At 41.0% G+C, this 23,444-nt stretch overlaps 2 long non-coding RNA genes across 2 annotated transcripts; both read left to right on the top strand.

Annotated features, from left to right (window-relative positions):
- Positions 1–12,970: 12,970 nt before the first annotated feature.
- On the top strand, positions 12,971–13,502 carry LOC121811005. Its single transcript, XR_006052497.1, has 2 exons — positions 12,971–13,087; positions 13,188–13,502. It is a non-coding gene; the product is annotated as an uncharacterized LOC121811005 (long non-coding RNA).
- Positions 13,503–22,638: 9,136 nt separating this feature from the next.
- Positions 22,639–23,170, top strand: LOC121811012. The gene is made up of 2 exons (XR_006052498.1): positions 22,639–22,755; positions 22,856–23,170. It is a non-coding gene; the product is annotated as an uncharacterized LOC121811012 (long non-coding RNA).
- Positions 23,171–23,444: the final 274 nt, after the last annotated feature.

The following is a 23,444-nucleotide window of genomic DNA, read 5'->3' as shown; positions in this document are numbered from 1 at the left end:
TTTCATTCTTTCTCCATTCTTTTTTCTCACTATTCTCTATCTTTTCTTTACTATGGATACTACAAATTTAATCCATAATTAAAGATATACTCATCCATTTCTATTTTTTACAGTATAAAAAACTTAAATCATTCGATAAATAAAAAAAACTCAAACCATTCAATAAAGGCAAAGAAATACAGTATATGCAAGGAAGCCAAAAGCACAAAAGCAAGAAAGAAAGTAATATCATAAAAAAATTTAAGAAAAAACACACAACTCAATTTAAATATAAGATTTGACATCTTATAGGCGAATAGAAAGAGGAACTATTGATGAAGTCGCGCACACCATGCCAATTATCTATTCGGGGATGGGAAGTCGAGTTAGAGTATTCTGTCATATAATCATTTACCGTCATCGATAGGATAGGTTTGACTTTCGTACCTTTATTTGTTGCTTTCATTTCATACTACACTTGTTCACTCAGTTTTTCATTTTTGGTTGTTAAAAAAAATTGGTCATTTTTTTATTTTTAGTAAGTTTTTTCCTCTACTAAATTGTATCACAAATTTTACTAATGATTATTTAAACATTTGATTCTCTATATCTAATGAATTGTATGTATAGTTGATACGGACTCCACGACAATCAACACCAGTTGGACAGCTAGAGGAGGAAGAGGTATCGCACGAAGAAGAAGACCCGAGGTATAAGGAACATGGCGGAGGAAAGGCAGCCAGGAATCTTAGACCGAGAAGACAAATCAAACAGCCCGATAGGTTCCGGAATTACGTCTCCAAATAGGCGCGAAATTCTTTAGTTATAGTTATTCTTTTATTTCTGTTTTTGGATATTATATGGATAATTATTTTCTGTACGTTTTTTTTGCGTCGAGCATTTAATAAGCTCCATTCAACTTTTCTTTATTGGTTCTTTCCTTAATGGCTAGACTACGTAGAACCAACCCTAGGATCCGCAGTTATTATAAATAGGGCTTTTGTCGTTATTCTTCCCAATCAATGAAATATTGTATTATCTTTTGCCCTATTGCTCAAGCTACCAGTTACAACCTTAATCTCGCTGCCGACAGGAATTCTCCCGCGCTAAGCCGTTCTTTATCACCGCCGACCCTGTTCGCTATCTGCATTTTTGCCGTACTATCAACCATTAAGGGGAAAACCCTTAACAATAATCTACTATATCTAGTCTCAAAAATATCATAAAATATCAACAATATTAGTCAAGCTGAAGCATCCGAACTATTCAATAATTTCCTTTGGGAGAACATTGCATGTTTGAAACAAATAAGGACCCTGCCTACAGGGGCAACGCAGTTGGCAACGGATAGGAAAATCTTGCTGCAATGAGCTTGGGTTCAAATCTCACTACTGTCGTGTAGTTGCTTCCATCTCAAGCATAAGTGAGAGGCCTTGAGAGATTGACTTCTGGCAGCCAGTGGATTAAGGCTCCATCTAAGCATAAGTGAGAAGCCTTGGGAGATGGGCTTCTGGCAGCCAGTGGATTAAAGCATCTCCCTTAACGGACTACTGCATATCCTGATTGAACCCCCTCACATGATGTCGGACATGAAGCAAGAATAAAATAAGACATAAGAAATATATAGACTTTTGCTAGAAAATGAAATGACTCGAAACGTATCAAAATGTCAAAATGTCTCAACTAACGTGGAACGAAGAGATTTACATACGTACTTCCCAGTTTATAAGTTTAATTCACAAGTATTATATGACAACATGCTATAGTGGCTCGACTAAACAAATATGGAGTACTATTATTAAGTTCATTTACAAGTGCGATAAATGTTAAAAATGACTACATTAACTCCAAAATGAGTCATTTCTATTGGACAAATAGAATATAATAAGAGAAATAATTAATTAATAGAAATTAAACATGTTAATTATTTTTTGTGATAACAGGAAATGCATCAAAGTTTGAATCTTGATTAACGTTTATACTGTTTAATATAGCGTGGATCAAATTTTTGGTTTGATACTCTATTCCCGGTTTCATTTGTGGTTTAAAATTAAATAAAAAACCGATTAAACTAACTAGCCTTAATTTATAAATGAGTAGTGATTTAGAGACATAATGTCTCTATGACATAATGCCCTATGTCACTTTGCCATAACTATATTTTATATTGTGACTAATCTACCCTAATATCATATTAAATGGATATATATCTAGTTAAGGAAAATTATATCAAATTAAATACATTTATCTAAATGCATGCTCATTTATTAGAGATAAACGTGAATCATGCATTAAAGTTATAAATGGATTTCAAAAAAAATCATATGTATATATATATACTTATGTCATGTTAATTTAATACTTATTTAAAAAATATTAATTCAGATTATAAATTTATCATTATAGTAGTATTAATTAACACACTATATAACTAAAATGTTATATTTAATTATAAAATAATTTGATAACTTAATATAGTACTACTATTCTATTATATCTTTTTTTAAAAAAATATTCTAAATATACAACAGTGAAATCATTTATTTTAATATATGAAAAAAATAAAAATTAAAACATTTTTCTTCTTCAAATTTAAATTTTATAATAAAATAATATAGTTATTATGATGAAGAATTTTTGCGTTATCTTATTTTTTGTGTTATTTTCTATAGCTTTTGTTACAGGACAGGCTTTCATAAGTTGCAAACTCTGATAACTTATCAATGCAGTGAATTAAAAATGTCAATACAGTGACATTAAAATGACAACAATAATTTTGTTGACATTTCAATGTACTGTGTTGATATTTTAATGTCAATGTGTTGATATTTTCAAGAAAAGTTATTATTTTTGAATAAAATTTATTATTTTAAAAGGATCAATAATAGGTTTCTATTTAACATGTGATGACTCAAATAGATAGAGAGCTTGTTATTTACTATACTTCATCATAGAATAGAGAGTATTGTTATTGGGAATAAAATTTACATTTACTATGAAAAATTAGTGTTTAATATATAAATTTACTAATATAGTTTGTTGCAAATAAAAGTTATTTATTGCATAAAAAAGTTATTTATGTTTGCTATTTGACAAGAGATTATAATTGTTAAAAATATAATCATTTTAATTAATAAAATATTATTAATATAATCAATAAAAGCATTATTGTAACAAATACTACCTCCGTCCCACAAGAATATACACTATTTTTTTTTAGTCCGTCCCGCAACAATATGCACTTTTTAATTTTGGAAAGTCATTTCTCTCTAGTTAAATGAAATTATTGTTCCAATAAATAAAATTTATTATTCTTATGAATAACATTTATTATCCTTGTAAATAAAAGTTAATGTTTTGGGAATAAAAATTACTGTTATTGCAAATAAAAGTTACTATTTTGGAAATAAAGTTACTATTCTCATAAATAAATAATTTTGTTCTAATGAATAAAAAGTTAGTAGTATTAATTTTGTGAAGAGACAAAGCAAAGGGAATTAATCAAATGCGTATTTTAATCTACCTGTGATAAAATGGTATAAATAATATTTTTTATTGTTATAGAAAATTAGAAATGAGCGAATTGGAAAAGAGATAAGTAGTTGATGTAAAACTATACTTGGAGAAAAAGATAATGAGAATTTATTGATGGAGAATTATAATGTGAGAAAAAGGAGAGAATTTGTTGATAGGCTTATAATTAGAGAAGAGGAGAGAATACTTAATAAAAAATGAATTAAAAATCTTTGAAATTTAATTAATTGTTAGGCACAAATCTCATTAAGACACCCACCTTCCTTAATTGAAGTCATACATACGTTTTTATACCATTAAGGGTAAAATAGTATACATGTAAAGCATTAATTTAATAATAAACACAATATAATACAAAATTATTACTTTAACCTCATTATGTCTCCGACATTATGTCTCCAAAACATTTTTCTTTATAAATATACCCACACGTCCACATTAATTTAGTTCCAATTCAATATATAGTCTTTTGAATAAAGTTCAAGTGAATTAAAAATTACTCATTATTTCTAAGCATTTAACGTTAACCAACATAAAAGATGATTTAATCCAAGCCTACTAGCTCAACTGGTTGAGAAGGGAGGCAAGGATATGGCGCCATCCAGAAGGTTCTGAGTTCAAATCCTGGATGATCGAATCATGGATGACGCAACCTGGGATTAATTTCCCCTGTGGGCCTTTACAAGGCTTGTTGCCTTGGGGTGGTGCGCGGCCCTGTGTCAGGGCTAGTCCTCGAGCCATGAGGGGCTGTGTGTCAGGGTTAGCTTGCTTGCCGAATGTATCACGAACTCCAATGTGTGTGTGAAAAAAAACATAAAAGATGATTTAATGTAGAGGCGGCATTTGCACCGTACGGCCTGATTCCTCTGCCTTTATTTATTTCTTAAATAATCAATTTTAACAATTTTGATTTAAATTAGGGTGGTTGCTAAAATTAAAATGAGAAATTGAGAATTATAAAGATAAATCTCATTCAATTATAAAAACATGAAAAGTTCGAATCATTTGACGATATGTTCATTCGTATTAAATCAGTTATCTTACCATCCTAATTTAGTGTTGAATTAATCAGCACCTATTTATGTAATTAATAATCCAAGAAAAAAGTAGAAAAGTATAGACCACCACTGCATTGAAAGCATGCCAAAGAAATCTGAATTTACAAAGTACAACATAGAATAAATAGATAGTAGTACTAAAATTGACTTACTCCAGAAAATCCATGAGTTTCAATTTCAATTTTTTTTAACTTTAATTCATTACTTGTAAATTAATAAAAATTGGTAAAATAAGTTTTGGCTGAAAATAGGCTTGCCTCATTGTAGTTATTGTGTTTTTGAAATAATAAATGCCGATGTGGTTGGGTTGTACTAAGTTGTAAAGGAAAATTAGACTATTTTCAAAATCTCACTTTGGATGCCTTAGACCATCCATAATGGCGCCCGTCCCGGCGGACATCCGGCCGGCGTGCCGGAGTTCAGCGCGGGACGTCCTCCATTGCGCAGCGGTGACGCAGATACGAACGTCCGCTGCGGACACCGGAGTTCCGCGGCGTTCCCGGGACGTCCGTCGCGACCTCCTTGCAGACGTCCGCCATTGCATTGACCCCACGGACGTCCACGCGGATGTCCGGATTATTTTATATTTTTTTATTCCGTAATCTTGCCGAAATTTTAATTCCGTAAATTGTTTAATTTTGTGAATTTGTGAATTTTTATAATTGTGGAAAGTCCGTCGAGACGTCATTGGAATGTCCGCCACTGTGCAGTGGGAAGTCCTTATGACGTGTCAGTGTAGTAAGAAGTTCTTATGACATGGTAGGAGGTATTTTTGGGATATCCACCGAGACATTCGCACCACTGTGGATGCTCTTAGTGGGTCTTGTTCAGTTATGTCTTAGTTGGCCCATCTTTACTTGTATCATAGCCCGGATAAATTCTCATCATTTAACCCAACTATTGACACTTTATCTATAAATATACAAATCTCATTTGTTGAGGCATTCAAGCTTGACATGGTTAATACTTGGAACCAGTAATTATATTTTTACCCAATGAATAAAATGAAAATTGTTTTAAATGTTGAAATGAAAGCACACTCTTTATTATACATTAAACCTAGAGGTTAAAACGCTTCTACTTAGTTGTAAAGCATATTACATCACATCATTTATACACATATGTATGTATATACAACCCAAACAAATTGCAAAGCAAAGGTTTTTCCCACCAAAAAAGTAAAGGTTTTCCCCCCAAAATAGAAATGGGGTTTTCAGGTACATTTTATGTGATTGCAACAATATTACCTTCTATCAATACTCATCTTCTAAATCTAATCGCTCCCAACATCTTTGGGCTTTTGCAGATATCAACAAGCACTGAGAAACAAGAGAAGAACAAATTCAGAATGTTTAAGTGATGAAAAGGTCCAACACGAGATTATTTCGAGAAAATGTAGAACAAAAGAAGATCCATAAGAGGAAATGCATAAAAACAAGAATAGATGAAGAGGAGAGTGTAATCTGTACAAAAATGTATTTTAAATTTCATGATTTTTTTTATATGTGAAGAATACCTTTTTTGAATGGAACTTCTTCTCTATTCTAATGATGTAGCTTCTGCATCAAAGAGAAAAATTCTGAAGAAATGCTTTCACCTCATTACCCAACAGAAAAAAAACATTAATTCTGATAACAAAAACTGAAAATTGTGTTAAATCAATCACAACAGTCATAGAAGGAGCAAAATAAAGATAAAAATCAATTCAAAAAATGGTGAGTTCTCAAAAAAGAAAAAAGTCTTCCATGTAACTAGGTGGGTGGGGCATTCACCCCAGTAATAAAATAAAATAAAAGCCAAAAATTATTCATATGAGCAATAACATCACTGTTTTAGAAAATAGAAAAAAAAAAATAAAGCAACGGGTTCCTATAAATCAATTCATTTTGTAGATCTAAAAAATTTAACTATTAAATAATTTTATTAATTCCATTTTTAATTTCTTGCTGCATAGTACAATATAAAATATAAAAAATATCAAAATCTGAAATTTAATTTTTAAATACATATATTTGCATATATTAAAGAGCAAGTTAAATATTCTCTATATAAACGTTTAGGATCTACAATTATTTTGAAGATTTTAAATGGACAAGAATGAAAAACGATGTTTAGAGCATCCACAACGGTGGACGGCGGCCCCGCGTCCGTCCGTGCCAGCGGCGAGGACGTATACCGCTGCCGCTGCGCTCGCGCCGTGCCAGCGAGCAGGCGACGTGGCGGCTTACGATTGGGCAACGGCTTTGAATTATTATTTTTATTTTAAAATTTGATTTTTAATTATATAAAATGATAAAAAAAAAATATTTTCCAAATCCCAAAAATATGGCCGTTTTTTTCCCGTTTTTTCTGAATTTTTTTTGAATTTTTTCCCCCAAAATCATCTATAAATACACACATTCATCATCCATTTATCACATCAAATCATCTCTCATTCATCTCTCATTCATAATTCTCATACAAACTATCAACACATTCATCCTTCACTCAAAACCTCAAATGGATTTCACCCATATAATGGCGGAAGCGGAGCGCGAAGAACAAGAATACTACGAACAACATCGTGCCGCTTACGAAGCATACGTCGCGGCGAATACCCCCGCTCCTCCTCCTCAACGAACCAGATCAAATCGTGCCGCTTACGAAGCATACGTCGCGGCGAATACTACGAACAACATCGTGCCGCTTACGAAGCATATGTCGTTTTTATTTTATTTGTCATTTGTAATATTATTTAGGTTTTTTTAATGAATTTTAGTATTATTGAAATGTTTTTGTTTAATTGAATTTTAAATTAATTGTGCTCGTCATTGCGGAAGAGCACAACTGTGGGTGTTGTGCTCTTGCCAGAGAGCAGGCAGAAAAAATGGGGCCGGGCCCACAACCGTGCCGCTGGCAATAGCACGGTTGTGGATGCTCTTATATGCATGAGAATTTTAGGGTAGAATATTTCTAATTTTTACCCTAATAATGTAGAGGAGAGTTATTAACCTATATCATATGGTGATATAGGTCAATAGAAATCCTCTATAAAAAATATTGTCATATGTGGATGAAAAAATCACCAAAATCTGACCGAAAGAAGCAATATATTTGCATTTCCGAGCATTTTTCTATAAGAGCATCTCCAGTGGGCGGATGTCTCACTCGAACATCCACTAGGACTTCCCAAAAACACATCCTGCCACGTCACTAGGACTTCCCATCCCACTGCCACGTCACTAGGACATCCCCTTCACAATCCGCCCTTCCCATCGCCCTTCCCACTAGGACTTCCCGCAATAAAAAAAATCACAAATTCACAAATATACGTAACGGAATTATAATTTTGACACGAAATACGAGAAAATTACAAATGCTTCATTAAAAAAATTACATAAAAAAAGAAAAAAAAATTACATTATAAAAAGAAAAAATTACATAATAAAATTTTTGACTCGGCTCACTCCTCGTCGTCCGTATGAAGTGCAACGAGCCGTATATATAGAGTTTTAAAAAAAAATTAATACCGGACGTCCGACCCGGACGTCCGACCCACACCACAATGGCGGACGTCCGCCCGCCCGTCGCCCGCACGTCCGAGGACATCCGACGTCCTTACGGGACGTCCGTATCCTACCTTCCATGCCACAATGGCGGACGTCCCGGTCGCCCGTCGCGGATGTCCGACCGGACGTCCGCCATTGGAGATGATCTAAAAACAAACAACGAAATATGCAGATAGTGTTAAAACAACAACCAAAATCACGTCAAAAAATGCAATTTCTGTGCATTTCGACTGATTAGTTGGTAAGAGCATCTGCAACGGTGGACGTACGACGTCGTCTGTCGCTGCGCTCGCGCTGCTGGCACGGTGCTGCTCGATGCATCGAGCACGTCCGTGCCAGCGAGAAGGTGACGTGGCCGGACGTGATTGGGCAACGGCATAGCCGTTGCATTTGAATTTTTTTTAAAAAATTAGTTTTTAATTAAAAAACCGATTAAAAAATATATATTTTCCAACTTTTCAAAAAAAATATATCCATTTTCTACCGTTTTCTACCCACTTTTAATTTTTTTTTAAATTTTTTTCCCCAAAAAATACACATTTTCATCTATAAATACCCTTACTTTCACACCAAAAAATTCACACCACACTACACAATTCTCATCTACATTCTCTCATTTCCATTCTCATCTACATTCTTTCATCTCCATTCTCAATCTTTCTTCCACTCATACAACATAACAATGTCCGGCCACGGCGATCACCCTCTGGGCTCCCACGGTTGGAACCCCGATTGGTTCGGTTCACAACCGTTTCCTAGTCCGGAAACGGAATATTCGGCCCCTCCTCAAACCCAAAGTTCGGGCGTTCCAGGTGGCTACCGGCCTTACCCGATCAACGACCAAGATGCCCCCGAAGGGCTATACGAGTGGACACCCGAACCTAGAGCGAGGTTGACCGCCCCCTCCCAAACTCCGACTCCTCCTACTCGCGGTGTCCGCACACCGTACACTCCGGCGGAGATGGAGCAATTGTTTTTGTCAATCTCCGAAGATCCGGAGGTTGGCACGAACCAATCTGGCGATCACTTTTGGTGGCGCATTTGTCACCGGTACAATGAAAACCGGTCGGAGGGAACAATCGAGCGCAACGAGAGTATGGTGCGCAACGCTATCTACAGAGCCAACAAAGAAATCCAAAAGTTCCAGGGGTATTACCTCCAGGAAGAGCGATCGGCGGGGAGCGGCCGGAGCGAGGTCGACATCATCAGTTCCGCCATGTCGACCTACCAATCCATGAACTACAAGGCGTTCAAGTACCTCAACATTTGGCAGGAGACGCGGTCGCATCCGAAGTATAGAGAAGGCGTAACATCCTCCTCTAGCGGCTCCTCCAAACGGTCAAGGTCGGTATCCCTATCCGATGCCGGCTCTGAAGACGTGGTTAGCCAACTCGCCGGAGCTAACTTGGGTAGCCCCGATGCCAGCCCGAGTGGTTCCCAACGCCGACCGCAAGGAAGGAAGAAGGCGGCGGCCAACCGCCGTCGCGCCGCGACTCCATCCGGCGATGCTCCCGAACCCGCTCCCGTTTCCGTTCCCGTGCCCTATGCGCCACCTCCACCCCACCAACTCGTTGTGGGCGATTTTGGCCCAACTCAATATGGCCGATAGGTCAACTATGACCCCCTCGCAACTTCGATCGCACGAGACCATGATATTGAGCCTCCAAAAACAATTGGGGGTAGTGCCGTCGGATGAATAATCTTCCACGAGGATATTTTTAGCTTTAATTATGTAATTTTTAATTTTTAGTATTTTAATTATGTAATTTTTAATATTTAAGATTTTAATTATGTAATTTTTATTTTTTAGGATTTTAATTATGTAATTTTTATTTTTTAGGATTTTGTAATATTATTTCGGTTTTTTGATGAATATTAATATTATGGAAATGTTTTTATTTAAATTGAATAATAAAATGGTGCGACCCTTGTGCTCGTCCTTGGGGAAGAGTACAGCTGTGGGTGTTGTGCTCTTGCCTAAGAACAGACAGAAATAGTGGCGCCGGGCCCATAACCGTGCTTGTTGGCAAGAGCACGGTTGTGGGTGCTCTAATATGTCGACAACTTCAAACGTCAATGAGTATTTCAATTATTAAAAAATAATGGCAACCAAGAAGAGACTAGGAGAAAAAAACAAAAGAAAAGCGATGAAACGGTGGGTTTTGAAGTGTTTACTTAGCAAACCAAACGAATTCAAGAAATCTGGACTAAAATTTGTGGCATGAAAGAGGTAAGAAAGAGAGGCGCCGTTGAGAGGAATAGAAAGTGGTAAGGATTATATAATGAATAATGCAACCCTAAAAGTGATATTGGGCTAGGGCTAACATGTTTTTTTGCCAAAAATAATTAAGGATTAACTAAACCCTACTTGAATTAATAAATGATACTTAATTTTTAAAACTTTAATTATTGCCGTGTAGGAGTATTAGTTTTAGTAAATTGAAAAGGTAATTAGTTTATCAACCAATTTCATTATAAAATAATGAAAAATAGATTATTTTTTGCAATGTTCTTACATAAATATTTTGGCTATACAATCTGTCACGACCCAATTCTCGTTAAGGATAACGAGATTGAGTAATTCGCGACTAATGGGGGATTAAAGAAGCGGGGATAGAAAGGGGGTAGAATCTGAAGAACTTGCCGAAGCCAAATGATGGATATCACAAAATAAGAACCAAGTATTCGGTTACAATTTCTCAAAACAGAGTAATTCAACAAGTCAAATGAATCAGAGTTCGATGATGAGACATTTCTATTCTCATTTAACAAAACACAGCGGACTAGGTCCCTACTGAACGACTTCGTGTATGAGGACACGAATCGCCTGGGAATCCACACGATTATTTACTAGCATCGACTCCGATCAATTCTCCTCTCTCTGGGCGTTCAACCTGCACATTTATAAATACATGCAGGGCTGAGTACAGGAGTACTCAGTGGACACGTGCCGAAAACAAAACATACAAATATAAGTTGTCATCCATCCACAGTATCACGCGGGGTTTTCTCAAAAGGCCCGAGCATACTAAATTCTTTTGTGATCTTACAAGTCCGACTGCAGTCTAAGTTCTTTCGTATTCTACCATGTCTGAGAAACTAGTGTGTCGTGAAGGTGGCCACCTTCAACGAACACCCTCGCCGGCCAACCTCTCTCTAGGATGGCTCACAGCTCTTGTGCACATTTTTCCGAATAGGATTTGCGGTCCTATAGGGAACCGAATTCGTTACTAACCTTTCGGCATCGCCAAAAGTCTCGGCATATAGCCCCTTTCAGACAGGTCTCAAAAACAATTATTTTATGGCATGACAACAACTTTGAAAGAGATGATCACATTTTCATTTTTCAGAAATGATATTTCATAACTTCAAAACATTTGCTTTATATCCACACTATAGTGCTGGATATTAAAAGAAAGCCCACCTGTTATGCTTATCTCCAATTAACAATTCCTCGTTCGGCCTTTCTTGCCTCTTGAACAATTTCTCCTTTAGAAATAAATAGCGTAACACGCTAATTAGTACTCAAACTATTCTTTCTGAGAAAAAGAATGCATGCATCCTATTGGATAGCAACTATCTTTGTCTCGGTTTATAGGATTCTCTTAATCCTACACCGGCTTCACTATTCCGCAGAGTTTATTAATTCACTTTACTAACTTTGGAGAAATTCTATTTTCTCTAAATAATTCTTTGGGCGCTTATTTAATAAAATATGGATTCTCGAAAAATCCCTTTCTTAGATCTTTTCTTAAGATTTTTCTTAAGGCCGCCCATGGCGTCGCGGGGCGACGCCGGTCGGCCCTTCGCATCTCCGCTTAACTTTTCACGTCTTTGGGACACTTAATTTATCTAGAGATTAATTTAATTAAGCTCCAAGCTTAATTCCTTAAATTAATCCCTTTTCCAAATAATATAAATTTCCCAAGCACCAATTTAATTTCCCTCCAACAATAATTTTCTCCCAAGGCCCAACTGAAAAAAAAACCCATTTTCTTTCCTCTTTTCTTTTATTAAATTCTGGGCCCAAATCAAATAATTTAAATGGCCCAAAATTCTCCATACTCCCTTCTATCCATCGTAACCCACTCTCTCCCTCTACCAAAGTCAACTCCCCCAACATCTCATTTTCTTTTCTTTCTCCCTCATCAAATTGAGATTCCCGATCTGGGAAGAGTAGTTCACGCTCCCTCCTTCATCTCTTTCTTTCTCCTTCCCGGCGACCAACGAATTTTCGCCTTCCCCCGCGTCGCCGTCCCGTCTCCCTTCAAACCCGTCGGCCAGTGGAGGGGAGGCGTCGCCTCCTCCTTCCTTCCCCTGCCGCGGCATGCAGCTGCTCCGCGGGAGTTTCCGGAGCTCCGCCGTCACTCGGCTTCCGTCGGACGGCCCTACACACCAAGCTAAGTCACCCTTCCCCTTTTCCCCTTTCACCATTTCGTGATTCATTCCAAGTTTGAGTTTGGACAGTAGCTTGCTAATGTTTTTGTTATATCAATCCTTGTTCCAAAGATTATTGTGCTTTGAGGGGAAGTTGGGCAGTAGCTTTATCTATCCCAAGTTGTTCATTGTTTGAGGGGGGGGGGGGGGTCTCCCTACTGTGACTGCTTATGAAATGCGAAGAATCACATTGAGCAAATCTATGTTCTTGTGCTATCTTATTTGTCTATATGATGCACGAGTGAGTTATCGAGTTACCTTGCTCGGTGAACTCTTTCGGCCTGCCCTTCTCACTGTCGCTGCTCCGCTCCGCCGCTCCCTACTCCGCTGCACTCCTTTGCCTTCCAAGATTTTGGTAATTATGTGTGTGGAGTGGGGAGGGGAGGGCGGTATTTATAGGCCAAAGCCTTGGCTAGTGAGGGCTGATCCTTGGGAGGCTTCCATGCCTAGATTAGTGAAATTCTTGAGGGGAGGAAGTCCTTTGGCGGTTGCTTGAGCCTTGGTGAAAGGGAGTCCTTACTTCCACCTTTGGTTGTCCTTGCTTGCCAATTATTTCTTCTTTGAGCTTGTGTCCCACCTTTATCCTTTGTGTCAAAATTTTAATCCCCAAGTTCATGCTAAAATTTTGCAGGTGGAAAGGCTGTCCTTCTTGATGTTTGGTGGGAGCAGGAACCGAGAAGAGAGGGGATGGGGAAAGAGAAAAGGATTCCTCTGCATCTTCTTAGCTTTCTTACCAAAATAAATAGCTTCTAGCTTTTCCTACTAGGGTTGAAAGGATGGAATGGAGGAGGTAGTGTAGCTATGTGAAGTCTCTTTCACATGTGAAAACTTGTACAACTTGTATTGTATTGTACTATTAGCATCCCCATTCTTCATTAGACATTTGGATGTAGAGTTATTTGTATGCACTCACTTTTCCTTTATAAAAGTATCACAATTACTTTTATTCTTGCAATCTTTTCTTTTTGTACTCCAACTACTCCATGAAATTGTATTTGCTTTTCTTCAACAAATTCCAATAATCTCTTATTTAAAATCTTGCTATTTAAATAGAAATCCTTGTTGCACTTAAACTTTCTTTCTCAACAAAATACTTAATTCGATTCGACGTCGAAGATTACAACAAGATATCCTTCGTTCATACGGACATTAATCGCGCTAAAAGAATCTGATAAAACGATTAAAAAAAAAAAATCCGGGGCGTCACATTCCACCCTCCTTAAACGAAATTTCGTCCCGAAATTTGTACGGCTTTACTCGAACAGCTCGGGATATTGCTCCCTCATCTTATCTTCCAACTCCCACGTGGCCTCTTCCTGCCCGTGGTGCTCCCAAAGTACTTTCACTGAAGGAATGGATTTGTTTCTTAACTGCTGCACCTTCCTGTCCAGAATTGCCTTCGGTTTTTCCTCATAACTTAGATCCGGATTTAATATCATCTCCTCCTGATGAACCACGTGCTTCGGATCAAACACATACTTCCTGAGTTGGGATACATGGAATACGTTGTGAACATTTCCAAAGCTTGGCGGTAACGCCAATCGATAAGCTACTGGTCCCACAGCCTCTAGGATCTCGTACGGTCCTATATATCGGGGTCGGAGTTTTCCCTTGACTCCAAATCTGGCTATCCCTTTTGAGGGTGATACTTTCAAGAAAACTTTATCTCCCACCTCAAACTGCAACTCAGTCCGTCGAACATCTGCATAGGACTTCTGTCTGTCCTGAGCCTCCTTGATCCTCTCTCGGATTCTTCTGACAATTTCTATCATTTCCTCAATTACATCTGGGCCCAAAATCTTCCTCTCACCGACCTCATCCCAGTAGAGGGGTGATCTACACTTTTTCCCGTACAGCGCTTCATACGGAGCCATGTCAATCGTGGCTTGGTAGCTGTTGTTATAAGCAAATTCTATCAATGGTAGCACTTGCTCCCAATTGCTCCCTCTATCGAGCACTACTGCTCTCAGCATGTCTTCAAGCGTCTGAATGGTTCTTTCCGACTGTCCGTCGGTCTGTGGGTGAAATGCCGTGCTGAAATTCAGTCGCGTCCCCAGCTCTTTCTGTAGGCTCTTCCAAAATCTGGACGTGAATTTGGCATCTCTATCCGACGTGATCGTCGCTGGTATGCCATGCAGGCGAATGATTTCCTTCACGTACAACTGGGCTAGCTTCTCTGATCCATACGTGATAGGAATCGGTATAAAATGAGCGCTCTTGGTGAGACGATCAACTATCACCCAAATCGCGGTATTTCCTCTTTGAGATCTTGGTAACCCCGTGACAAAATCCATGGCTATATGTTCCCATTTCCACTTGGGAATCTCTAACGGCTGCAACTTTCCATACGGCCGTTGGTGTAGGGCCTTCACTTGTTGACAGGCAAGACACCTCTCGACGTAGGATGCTACATCTCTCTTCATGCCGTCCCACCAGAACTTCCTTTTTAGGTCCTGATACATCTTTGTACTCCCTGGGTGGGCGGTGTATGCGGTATCGTGCGCTTCGCTCATTATTTCATTTCTGAGCTCTTCTTGGTTGGGTACACACAATCTCCCTTCAAACGTGAGCGCATTGTCTGCCTCTTCCTGGTAGTTCTCTTGTTTACCCGTCCTCAATTTCAAACGCAGCTTCTCCAGAGTTTCGTCCCGTCTCTGGGCTTCCACGATCCTGCCCCTCAAATCGGGAACAACTACTAGAGTCGAAATTATACTTTCCACCGTCTCAGGTGCTTGCACCATCTCCAAACTCATTTTGTCGAATTCTCTAAGCAGTTCTTCTTCCTGGGTGAACAGGACTGCTAGTTGGTGCTGACTCTTTCGGCTCAAAGCGTCTGCCACAACGTTGGCCTTCCCTGGGTGGTAGTTTATGCCACAGTCGTAATCTTTCACTAGCTCGAGCCATCTTCTTTGTCTCATGTTCAAGTCCTTCTGCTCGAAGAAGTACTTGAGGCTCTTGTGGTCCGTGAAAATCTCACACCTAACTCCATATAGGTGGTGCCTCCAAATTTTCAATGCGTGAACCACTGCTGCTAGTTCTAGGTCGTGTGTTGGGTAGTTGAGCTCGTGTGGTCTGAGCTGTCGTGACGCATAAGCAATCACCTTCCCATTCTGCATCAACACACATCCAAGTCCGTTCTTGGAAGCATCTGTATAGACAACGTAGTCCGTCCCTGATTCTGGGACTGCTAGTACGGGTGCGCTGGTTAATTTCTCCTTTAGTAGTTGGAAGCTTGCCTCACACTCGGGAGACCATGAGACTTTGGTTCCCTTCTTGAGTTGCTGAGTCATTGGCCTTGCAATCTTTGAAAAGCCCTCAATAAACCTTCTGTAGTAGCCAGCTAGTCCGAGGAAACTTCGGATTTCGTTGGGCGTCGTCGGAGCCTTCCAGTTCCTTACTGCCTCTACCTTGGCAGGATCTACTCGGATTCCTTCTGCTGTTACAATATGTCCGAGGAAATTCACCTCCTTGAGCCAGAATTCGCACTTGCTGAATTTGGCGTACAACTTCTCTGCCCGTAGTGTCTCTAGGGCAAGCCGTAGGTGTTCCTCATGTTCCTTTCTATTCTTGGAGTATATCAGTACGTCGTCAATGAAGACTAAGACAAACTTGTCGAGATATGGGTGGAAAACGCGGTTCATCAAATCCATGAACACTGCCGGTGCATTCGTTAGTCCAAACGGCACCACCGTAAACTCATAGTGACCATATCTAGTTCGGAAGGCTGTCTTGGGCACATCCTCCGGCTTAATCTTCAGTTGGTGATAGCCTGACTTCAGGTCCATCTTGGAGAACACACTGGCTCCCTTGAGTTGGTCAAACAGATCGTCGATCCTGGGTAACGGGTACTTGTTCTTGAGAGTCAGCTTGTTAAGCTCTCGGTAGTCCACACACATTCTCATGGTTCCGTCTTTCTTCTTGACAAACAGTACAGGTGCTCCCCACGGCGAGACGCTGGGTCTGATGAATCCCAGGTCCAGGAGTTCTTGCAACTGTACCTTCAGTTCATCCAGTTCCTTTGGAGCCATTCGATATGGTGCCTTTGATACCGGGGCAGATCCTGGTTCTAGATCTATGGTGAATTCTACTTGTCGGTCTGGCGGTAGACCCGGTAGTGTGTCAGGAAACACATCTGGAAAGTCGCGAGCGACTTCGACTTCCTCTAATTTCCTCTCTTCTTTCTCCTCTTTGTTCAGGTAGACAAGGTATGCCGGACATCCTTTCTTCATCAACTTGCTGGCTTGCAGCATTGATATTACGGACTTCCGGTTTCCCATGGAGATTCCTTGAAAGCGAGCAGGTTCACCTTCGATGGTTTTAAAGGAAATTTGCCTTTCCTTGCATAGGATGGTGGCATGATTTTCAGCCAGCCAATCCATTCCCAGGATTATGTCTACGTCCCACATAATCATAACACTGAGATTGTTTGCTACAACCTTAAGTTCACCCAGAGTGATTTCTAAGCTCGAGCAAGTACGAGATATTTCTATCCGTCCTCCTACTGGGGAAACTACTTCCATCCCATGTTCAGATTCTTTCGTCTCGAGTTTCAAAGTAGTCACGCAATGAGCAGATATAAAAGAATGCGAGGCACCAGTATCAAACAGAAGCATAACGGGTGTGTTGAAAAGCTTACCCATACCTGCCAAATTTCCCTGGTTCACCTCTGGCTGTTTCTGTCTCATCGCATAAGCTTGAGCCTGTGTCGGGAGTTTCGGCCTCTGCTGCTGATTCCTTGGTGTCTGCTGTGAATTTGATCCAGGTTGAACATTCATTGCGCGCAGTTGTGGGTGCTGAGCTGACGGGTGAAGTTTTGCTCCCGTCCCTGGGTTCTTGCTTGGGCAGTTCTTCGCAAAATGTCCAGCTCCTCCGCAGTTGAAGCAAGTATCAGCTCCTGCCTTGCAGATGCCGCCATGCAGCCTATTGCATCTAGGACACGGACTGGTTTTTGACATGTTCCCCCTGAAAGATCCAGGGGTAGTCTGGTATCCACCATATTGTGGCCTGCTTGGTCCATACCCTCCCTTCTTAGGATCAGGTTGAGCTCGTGGTCCTTCCCATCTCCTCTTGTCCCTGGGTGCTTGGGACTGAGCCGGGGGTGGAGTAGGGTTCACAGCTGGTGTAGTCTTTTCCCCCGGCATGGCTGCCTCGATGTCCAGTGCTCGTCCCAGAGCCTCAGTGTAGGACAGCCCTCCGTGGCTAGCCAGCGTCATGCGTATCTCGTGCCTAAGTCCAGTACAGAACTTTTCAGCCATCTTGGCGTTGGTATCTACCTGATCTGGGGCGTACCGAGCCATCTCACAGAACATCCGGTCGTAGTCCGTCACTGACATTCGTCCTTGCTTCAGATGGTAGAATTCAGTCTCCCTTTTCTTCCTGTAACTCTTGGGAATATACTTTTCATAGATTTCAGCTTTAAATTCCTCCCAAGTCATCTCTCCTAGTTGCATTTGAGCCATAGTCTTTTTCCTCGCCTCCCACCAAAAGTCTGCGGGTCCAGTCAGCTGAAAAGTCACACAGGACAGCCGTTCCTGGTCTGTGCAGTGTAAAAAGTCGAATATGCGTTCCAAAGCGCGGATCCATGTTTCTGCCACCGTTGGGTCTCCTAACCCGTTAAAAGTTGGTGGGTTCTGTCTCAGAAACATTTCCTCGACCCGACGATCCTGTGGTTGGGGTGGTGGCGGTGGTGGAACTGGCGATGGAGGTGGTGTTACCTCATTCCACTCCTCTTGCACTTCCCCTTCATAGATTGGGAGGTTGTTTCGGGCTTGTCCTCTGCCCCTTCCATGTCCTCGGCCTCGCGGCCTGCCTGCTCTCCGTGGTGGCATCCTATAATTTATAAAATTTTCTCATTACGTACACAACATACACGATAGCTAAACGGAAAGCTTGGATTTTTAAGATATAAACGAACACCGCTCTTCAAGATAAGGAGATCATACATAATCGCAAGTCTAGTACACCATCAAACAAGTTTGCCTCGAAAGGTCTTTTTACAAAAGAACGTACATCCAAGTACGCATCATGAAGCTCCCATACTGCGGAACATCACCAAAAGTACTTAGCCACTGCCCGTCTAACAGCTCGGGTCTTACGTGCTAATCCAAAGAAATCTACTACCAATCTCAAAGAAACACTACATCAGAACGCCATCATGCTAGGACGTTCTGATGGTACAAGCCACCTACCGCTCCTCGTCTGATCCTAGAGAGCTCAATCCTGAACTCCCCTCAAAGTCATCATCACTATCCACAACCAGGATAGGATTCTCAAGTGCCGCCCCTGGCATATCCTCGAGCGCTGGAGGTGGAGCTGCGACCATCGGGAACAGGACCTCTTCTAGGTCCATCTCAGCGCGGATGGCCTGCAGCCAAGCCATCCTCTCCTCCGACTGCTGACGGAACCTGGCGAGGAGGTCCTCCACCCAGGGGTGAGCTGGTGGTGGCTCGGGTGCCTCGACTGCCTGTCTCACCCTCTCCGGGGCCCTCTCCTGAGCTACCATGGGGTGAGTCATCCGGACCTCTCCCGGACTCTCATCCTCGTCGGCAACCACCATCGGGGCCTTGCCTCGCCCCTCTGGATCGTGCCTAGCTCTCTCTGGCTCTGGCGTCCCTGGATGCCGGGACGGTCCTGCCTCGTGGTCGTGGCGGCCCAAGGTGCTGCCCTCGGGAGGGGTCGACATGCTCCACTGGAGTGGGGGTGGTGGAAAGTCGCCCTCCGCAACAGGTGGAACGTCCTGGAAATGGACATACTGTAAGAAGATGAATGATATAAAGCCGCGAAAGTCCCCAATCATCTCCTGGGTATCGACCCTCCTGTAAATGTAGCTACTGGACATCCAAGCGGCCCAGACCCTCCACTCATCGGGAAGTACAGAGATCAGCTGGTGGATGCCATCAAGCTCGGTGGTACCATACTCGTGGGTCCTTTCCCACAGCACGTAGAATCGACACAGAATCGGCAGTATGCCCTCTCCGTCATACGGGCGGTAAGATCGGTATATGCACGAAGCAAGTACTCCGCTAGGCTCTCGTAAGCATCAAGCGTAGGTCTGGCTGGGTCCCGTCCTTCCATCTGCACGGAGGTGGATCCCGAGTCAGAGAGTGCAGTCGTAAGAAAACGTAAAGAACGTAAAGACGATGCATGCGAGTCTAAGGTATCACCAACTGGAGCCACTATACTGTGATCTATCGTCATTAGACTAAGTTCTCATCTCAAACTATTGTTCCGTAAGGCTTTTGTGGTGAAGAACACCAATTTCTTTGGATTTAAACGAGTGACTTGGTCACCGTGAGGATCCATCTTGTGCTAATTCCTTATAGCACCGTTCCTTGTCTTTCTGTCTTAACAGTTGCCCCTCTTGTGCTCTCACGCACTGGGCGTTGGTTTTCTGGCTAAAAGTCGTGTTTCCTTGGCTCACACTTTCATACTCAACTTGTGATGCATCATCTATCTAAAAAAAAAAAATCGATTGCTCGGGAAAGCAACCATAGGATTTATAGTTCATCCTTCGTAGTCCCAGTTTGAACTACATTCTCTAGGAAAGTTCTTATTTCCCTTCGATTCTTCTTTATTTCCTTTATCAGGAGGGCATCCTCGTCGCACTTGGTTCTAGCGACCTCAAAATCTCACTTCTTTAACTTTCACCTCGGTTGAATGTCCAGGAGCATGATCGAGTCGATTATTCGAAAGGATCTAGTGAACGAGTCTAGATCTTGACTGAAGAAGTGTGTGGATAGCAGAGCCGGAAAGAAACTAGGGCTCTGATACCACTCTGTCACGACCCAATTCTCGTTAAGGATAACGAGATTGAGTAATTCGCGACTAATGGGGGATTAAAGAAGCGGGGATAGAAAGGGGGGTAGAATCTGAAGAACTTGCCGAAGCCAAATGATGGATATCACAAAATAAGAACCAAGTATTCGGTTACAATTTCTCAAAACAGAGTAATTCAACAAGTCAAATGAATCAGAGTTCGATGATGAGACATTTCTATTCTCATTTAACAAAACACAGCGGACTAGGTCCCTACTGAACGACTTCGTGTATGAGGACACGAATCGCCTGGGAATCCACACGATTATTTACTAGCATCGACTCCGATCAATTCTCCTCTCTCTGGGCGTTCAACCTGCACATTTATAAATACATGCAGGGCTGAGTACAGGAGTACTCAGTGGACACGTGCCGAAAACAAAACATACAAATATAAGTTGTCATCCATCCACAGTATCACGCGGGGTTTTCTCAAAAGGCCCGAGCATACTAAATTCTTTTGTGATCTTACAAGTCCGACTGCAGTCTAAGTTCTTTCGTATTCTACCATGTCTGAGAAACTAGTGTGTCGTGAAGGTGGCCACCTTCAACGAACACCCTCGCCGGCCAACCTCTCTCTAGGATGGCTCACAGCTCTTGTGCACATTTTTCCGAATAGGATTTGCGGTCCTATAGGGAACCGAATTCGTTACTAACCTTTCGGCATCGCCAAAAGTCTCGGCATATAGCCCCTTTCAGACAGGTCTCAAAAACAATTATTTTATGGCATGACAACAACTTTGAAAGAGATGATCACATTTTCATTTTTCAGAAATGATATTCATAACTTCAAAACATTTGCTTTATATCCACACTATAGTGCTGGATATTAAAAGAAAGCCCACCTGTTATGCTTATCTCCAATTAACAATTCCTCGTTCGGCCTTTCTTGCCTCTTGAACAATTTCTCCTTTAGAAATAAATAGCGTAACACGCTAATTAGTACTCAAACTATTCTTTCTGAGAAAAAGAATGCATGCATCCTATTGGATAGCAACTATCTTTGTCTCGGTTTATAGGATTCTCTTAATCCTACACCGGCTTCACTATTCCGCAGAGTTTATTAATTCACTTTACTAACTTTGGAGAAATTCTATTTTCTCTAAATAATTCTTTGGGCGCTTATTTAATAAAATATGGATTCTCGGAAAATCCCTTTCTTAGATCTTTTCTTAAGATTTTTCTTAAGGCCGCCCATGGCGTCGCGGGGCGACGCCGGTCGGCCCTTCGCATCTCCGCTTAACTTTTCACGTCTTTGGGACACTTAATTTATCTAGAGATTAATTTAATTAAGCTCCAAGCTTAATTCCTTAAATTAATCCCTTTTCCAAATAATATAAATTTCCCAAGCACCAATTTAATTTCCCTCCAACAATAATTTTCTCCCAAGGCCCAACTAAAAAAAAAACCCATTTTCTTTCCTCTTTTCTTTTATTAAATTCTGGGCCCAAATCAAATAATTTAATGGCCCAAAATTCTCCATACTCCCTTCTATCCATCGTAACACCCATCTCTCCCTCTACCAAGTCAACTCCCCCAACATCTCATTTTCTTTTCTTTCTCCCTCATCAAATTGAGATTCCGATCTGGGGAAGAGTAGTTCACGCTCCCCTCCTTCATCTCTTTCTTTCTCCTTCCCGGCGACCGACGAATTTTCGCCTTCCACCGCGTCGCCGTCCCGTCTCCCTTCAAACCCGTCGGCCATTGGGGGGAGGCGTCGCCTCCTCCTTCCTTCCCCTGCCGCGGCATGCAGCTGCTCCGCGGGAGTTCTCCGAGCTCCGCCGTCACTCGGCTTCCGTCGGACGGCCCTACACACCAAGCTAAGTCACCTTCCCCTTTTCCCCCTTTCACCATTTCGTGATTCATTCCAAGTTTGAGTTTGGACAGTAGCTTGCTAATGTTTTTGTTATATCAATCCTTGTTCCAATGATTATTGTGCTTTGAGGGAAAGTTGGGCAGTAGCTTTATCTATCCCAAGTTGTTCATTGTTTGAGGGGGGGGGGTCTCCCTACTGTGACTGCTTATGAAATGCGAAGAATCACATTGAGCAAATCTATGTTCTTGTGCTATCTTATTTGTCTATATGATGCACGAGTGAGTTATCGAGTTACCTTGCTCGGTGAACTCTTTCGGCCTGCCCTTCTCACTGTCGCTGCTCCGCTCCGCCGCTCCCTACTCCGCTGCACTCCTTTGCCTTCCAAGATTTTGGTAATTATGTGTGTGGAGTGGGGAGGGGAGGGCGGTATTTATAGGCCAAAGCCTTGGCTAGTGAGGGCTGATCCTTGGGAGGCTTCCATGCCTAGATTAGTGAAATTCTTGAGGGGAGGAAGTCCTTTGGCGGTTGCTTGAGCCTTGGTGAAAGGGAGTCCTTACTTCCACCTTTGGTTGTCCTTGCTTGCCAATTATTTCTTCTTTGAGCTTGTGTCCCACCTTTATCCTTTGTGTCAAAATTTTAATCCCCAAGTTCATGCTAAAATTTTGCAGGTGGAAAGGCTGTCCTTCTTGATGTTTGGTGGGAGCAGGAACCGAGAAGAGAGGGGATGGGGAAAGAGAAAAGGATTCCTCTGCATCTTCTTAGCTTTCTTACCAAAATAAATAGCTTCTAGCTTTTCCTACTAGGGTTGAAAGGATGGAATGGAGGAGGTAGTGTAGCTATGTGAAGTCTCTTTCACATGTGAAAACTTGTACAACTTGTATTGTATTGTACTATTAGCATCCCCATTCTTCATTAGACATTTGGATGTAGAGTTATTTGTATGCACTCACTTTTCCTTTATAAAAGTATCACAATTACTTTTATTCTTGCAATCTTTTTTTTGTATACCAACTACTCATGAAATTGTATTTGCTTTTCTTCAACAAATTCCAATAATCTCTTATTTAAAATCTTGCTATTTAAATAGAAATCCTTGTTGCACTTAACTTTCTTTCTCAACAAAATACTTAATTCGATTCGACGTCGAAGATTACAACAAGATATCCTTCGTTCATACGGACATTAATCGCGCTAAAAGAATCTGATAAAACGATTAAAAAAAAAAAATCCGGGGCGTCACACAATCCCTAAATGTAT

The sequence above is a fragment of the Salvia splendens genome, chromosome 1, assembly GCF_004379255.2.
Source record: "Salvia splendens isolate huo1 chromosome 1, SspV2, whole genome shotgun sequence".
NCBI classification, from domain to species: domain Eukaryota; kingdom Viridiplantae; phylum Streptophyta; class Magnoliopsida; order Lamiales; family Lamiaceae; genus Salvia; species Salvia splendens.
The sequence above is the reverse complement of the archived record's forward strand: the minus strand, read 5'-3'. Positions and strand labels throughout refer to the sequence as shown.